This window comes from Octopus bimaculoides, chromosome 2, assembly GCF_001194135.2.
Source record: "Octopus bimaculoides isolate UCB-OBI-ISO-001 chromosome 2, ASM119413v2, whole genome shotgun sequence".
NCBI lineage: Eukaryota > Metazoa > Mollusca > Cephalopoda > Octopoda > Octopodidae > Octopus > Octopus bimaculoides.
The window spans coordinates 173,886,696-173,892,330 of NC_068982.1; positions in this window are offsets into that span (position 1 = coordinate 173,886,696).

The window sequence follows — 5,635 nt, forward strand, 5'->3', positions numbered from 1 at the left end:
ATATATATATATATATATTCATGTCTTTGTGTGTGTGTGTGCCTGTTAAGGATTCTGTTGAGTGTATAAGTAAATAAGAAACCCTCAACAGTTTACATCAATTTTAATGACTATGAGGTCTCCTCCATCTATAGAACCACCAGAGCACTCATCACCGTAACTGACGAAGTGTCTTGTTGTATGATAGATTGATGCCGTAATTTCTCGAGAATTTGTTATTGCACGCTTTATAATAATACACAAATTTCCAACACTTGCAATATTCTCGTCTTTCTGTCATGATTACAAATTGTGATCAATATTTATTTAAGTTCATATGACATTGATAATTATGTCCTCTAGTTCCAATCTCCATAAATTTACCTACACTGTGGCATATTTGCAATTCTCTGATTTCATGCATTTAATATGATTATAATTTTTGTCCAGTCTAACCAGCACACGAAGTTAAGAACAGTATAAGCTCTCGATATTATGTCGTATATTTCAGTAACACATTTTGCTCTTCTAGATTGAACTATTTGTTGAGTCGATATATTAAGTATCAGTAAGACACTGAGCTGGCAGACTCGGCATTTCGTCCGTTTTGGCCTGCTGAGTTCAAATTCCACATAGATCGACTTTGCCTTTCATCCTTTCGATAGAATAAGTACCAGTTGAACACTGAGGGCGATGTAATCGACTTACACCTCCCCTGAAATTGCTGACCTTGTGCCAAAATTTTAATCCGATATATTAAGTATTAGTAAAGGTCATTGGATCGAAGAAATTATCTAGGGTCCAGTTTGATGTCCAGCAGTATGCTATAGATTTTTATGTTCTCTGTTTAAGTTCTTGATAACAACGAAGAATTAACATTCTTTTATTGGACAAAACCTATTTTACAAAATTTTGTCTGTGGTTCAGAAATGCAATTTAATGCGGAGACTGAAACAGGAACATGATCTTCGTAAATTTCAACTTTTAAACAGTAACTGTTACACATTTAAACAAATCTTTTGTTTATTATTGGCAACGGTGATGATGGCGGTGGTGATGTCTTTGTTGCTGGCTGTGGCAGCATATGTGGAGGCGCAATAGCCCAGTGGTTAGGGCACCAGACTCGCGGTCGTAGGATCGCGGTTTCGATTCCCAGACCGGGCATTGTGAGTGTTTATTGAGTGAAAACACCTAAAACTCCACGAGCCTCCGGTGGTGGAGAACCCTGCTGTACTCTTTCACCACAACTTTCTCTCACTCTATCTTCCTGTTTCTGTTGCACCTGTATTTCAAAAGGCCAGCCTTGTCACACTCTGTGTCATGCTGAATCTCACCCGAGAACTACGTTAAAGGTACCCATATCTGTGGAGTGCTCAGCCACTCGGACTTTAATTTCACGAGCAGGTTGCTCCGTTGATCGGATCAACTGGAACCCTCGTCGTCGTAACCGACGGAGTGCCAACAAGTGGCAGCATTAGTCTGTTTGTAGCAGGTAGTCTTGGTAGTTGTTTTCTGCTGCGTATGTGTTTTAATATTTATTATAGTGATTTTATAGTGAAGATGAACAACTCTTATGACTCATGGAATTTTTACGCGTTCGAGTGGCAAACATAATTATGGCCCCTGAGAAATTAACTACATATGTATTATCGAGTGTTTATGCCCGATATGCATGATATTTACAAAATATGTATCACGAGTGATAGAACTACGTGATTTGATCAGAAACATCGTTTGCTAACTGAACAGTTTTATAAAAATTTTCCTGAAAAATCTAGAACCCACTCTCGAAACGTGTAGAACTTTAGGCAATAATATGGTCTCCTCAGAAATACTATAAAACGCTTGCACTGCGTCTGAACTACGTGAACTAATAATCCAATACCTTATTCCATTCGGGTCTTGCATTTTCCATCTTTTTTCATCAGCGATATATGGATGCTGGTACATATATAAGTGAGTGTGCATTTTGTGGAACACTTTTTTTTTACCATATGCTTTACACTGCTTTATATGCGTTATTTCAGAATTATCAAAAACGTTGTCTCTCACTAGTAAACGCATCTGTTAAGCCTTGATTTTCAGAGCATGATTACTATGGGAATGTGTTGTGTTCAGGAAGTTTATCACTTATCAAATTCGTATTAGAATACAATAGTATATATATATATATATGGATATAGCTGCTGGATCTGGATCTGGAACGAACAAGATTGTGTAATCTGTAAAGCACCATCGAATACATTAAATTCAAATTTCTATTTGCACGCTTATACTTTTATGAAAGAATAAATGTTGAAATATAATGCCCGTTGTGATTCAATATCGCGATCTGTAATATCTAGAAAAGACTTAATAAAGATCAGGAATAAATAAAGAAATAAGCAGCATAGCGGCAATGAATGAAATACTTACTATAGGAAGCAGACCACAGAATCAAAGGAGGATTTTCTGCAAGGTCGGTCACTATATTAAGAACAGCTGCCGAATCTCACCCAAAATTTTATTATTTTCCTTTCTTCACGATTATGTGGCAAACGATGCCTCATAATTTCTTTGACAAGCACTATGTGTTTGTCATGAATAGTTCTGTGGGAAAATACAAAGCTGGTTTCCTGTTGACTTCGGGTATTTCTTACATGAGACTATTTGTCAGTGAAACAGAGTAGTCCCACCACCGATCTCATGACTAGACAACTAGACCATAAAGAAATGGAACAAATACCGCAGCGAATTATTTTTCAAGGTTCTTATAATTCCACCAATCCACAATCCTGGAATGATACTGTATATTGGTTTCAAACTTTGATACAAGGTCAGCAGCTTTAGGGGATGGATAAGATGATTACATCGACCCATTTTCAAGTGGTACTTATTTTATCGGCCTCGTGATGATGACAGGCAAAGTCGACTCCGGTTGAATTTGACCTCAAAACATAAAGACAGATGAATGCCGCCAAACATCTTATCCAGCGTGCTAACGATTCTGCTAACTCACCGCCTAATGATACTCTATATATATCATTGATTTTATATTTTGACATAAGGCCAGAAATTTTGAGGGAGGGGCTAAGTCGATTAGATAAACCCCCAGTGCTCAACGACAAAATTGACCTCAGCGGAATTTGAACTCGGAACATAAAGACATGAAATCCCGCCAAGCATTTCAGCCGAAATGCTAACAATTCTACCAGCTCATCGCCTTATTTATAACTGTATATTATTGAAAAACAAAGTTTACCTCAACAGGTTTTGAACCCGAACGTTCGAAACCGGAGCAAATAGTGCAAAGAATATTTCTGATAATGATAATTGTAGCAGTTTTATAATTTTGCTAACAGTAACTTTCGATAAAATTTTTGAAGTCGCAATCAATAACGTTATAATAAATATTGACTCCTTTATACAGTCAATATACGTTTTTTTTTTTTTTTTTACATATGGGAATATTCATTCAAACTACATTTATATACGTGTGTGTATGTGTGTGTGTGCGTGCGTGTGTGTGTGTGTGTGTGTGTGCGTATAGATAGATAGATAGATAGATAGATAGATAGATAGATAGATAGATAGATAGATAGATAGATAGAGTTACACAAGCATATTTGATTATATGGAAAAACATTTCTGAAATGCATAAACTATCCGAATGAAATTAAGTTGTGGCATCAAGTTACAAGCAAAGAATTGCAGATTATGCTGCACTGTATCACTCACTACAGCAGGAAATATATAAACGGATATTTGTGTATTTGTGCACGAGTTTCTCTATTTATATACATGTGTGTGTGTGTGTGTGTGTGTGTGTGTGTTTCTTGGGAAATGACATGCGTGATTCGATCTTTCTTTCGTAAGAAAATCTATTAGCTAAGTGGAAAAGAATTTTTAACTGGTAGTGAATTACTTGGTTGGCGATTCTCGACATATTTTACGTTAATGAAGGAGATGCTAGGTGATTATTAGACATGCTAGAAACCAATGTTAGTTTTCTTTCAGATCACATGCACCTATTTAAAATAAAATGACACAAATGATAATGCAGACCGAGATACACAATGCCTGATTAAAAGGCTGCATAGCCATGTTGATCAAAATTCGTTGCACACAATTTATTCATGCTCTTTATGTTCTGAGTTCATATTCCGATGGAGTCAATTTTCTCTTTTTTATTTTTAGGGTTGGTAAAATAAGGTACCGTCAAGTACTGGATTTAATGGTATCGATTAACACATTTTCCTCAGAAGTTCTGGCCTTAGAAACCATTTTAGTTATTATTTCATGTATGTATCAATATCCCTACATTTTTTACTCAACCTTATGCTTTTTATTTTTCTTATTTATTTATTTATTGTTTTCATTTATTTTTTATTTCACAAACGGCGGTGCATCAGCATGGCCGCAGCTCTGAGCTCAAACTATAGAAAAGAAAAACAAAAATCAACGAAGTAGTGGGACAAGTGGTTCATTGCTTGGATTGTTCCTCGTTTATGTCTAGCAATGGTGGAATATTTACCAACCCTTCTATTACTAGTTACGGTTAGATTCTTTAGAGACATGTACACGAAGGCTTTGTATTTTGAAAAAATTTTCTCGATTTCACTCTTTGTGTTTCTTCTCCATTTAATGTCTGTCTCTTATGAAACATATACTATTCTTCTTCTGTTCAAGTAACAGGTGATTCTATTCCAACTTACATGTAAATTGTTTAATACTAATGGGCGAGTGACAATCAGTTATATACCAACATATATACATGTGAGACTGATTACATTTGTAGGTGCGTTTGTGAGTTTGAATGGGCATGTATGAATAAAACTATTCTTAGACTTTATATTCGGCAAAATCTTTTGTTTTCAGAGGGGAAGATATAATATTGATACCTGTTTTATCGAAAGACAGATATGTTAAAGTTACAGTCGACTTGAACTCATAACGTAGATGGACGAAATGAAATAGCATAATATATTTAAATACCAAGCTTGTTTCCACTTGCCTAATAATGAAAATATATATTAAATATGAACACATCAGCGAAACGAAAAGAGAAAAAGTGACTAATTAAATCACTATTATGACATAAGCTAACCGTGTAATGTGCGCCCTTAATAGGCATATCTACTTGACTGGTCGTTTCAGTAATTACTCTATGCGTGTTATGTCAGCTGTCCAAAGATTCCACAAGCTCTTCATGTACATCTGCTCTACAGAGATAGACCCATCTGATCTGTAGCCAGACTTTGGCGGCATTTATATGTTTATCTTGTAAATTTTTTATTTCACGAAATTATTCATTTATTAGCGTCTTTTCTTTTTATCCCTCATTAAAAGCTGCTCCAATTTAAACAGATTACCTTCCAGAGTTGTGAAACTCCCAGGTGTTAAGTAAGGTGGGGTTGGTGCATAGATTGGCTGAGTCAGGTGTTAAGAGGGCATGTATTCTGTAAATAATAATATATTATTATAGACTTTTAGGCTTTTTAACGAACTATATGAAAGATTTTTGGCAAATGTATATGTATATGTGTATATAGAAATATATATATTCTTTTACTTGTTTACTTGTTTCAATCATTTGACTGCGACCATGCTGGAGCACCACACACACACACACACACACACATATATATATATATATATATATATATATATATATATA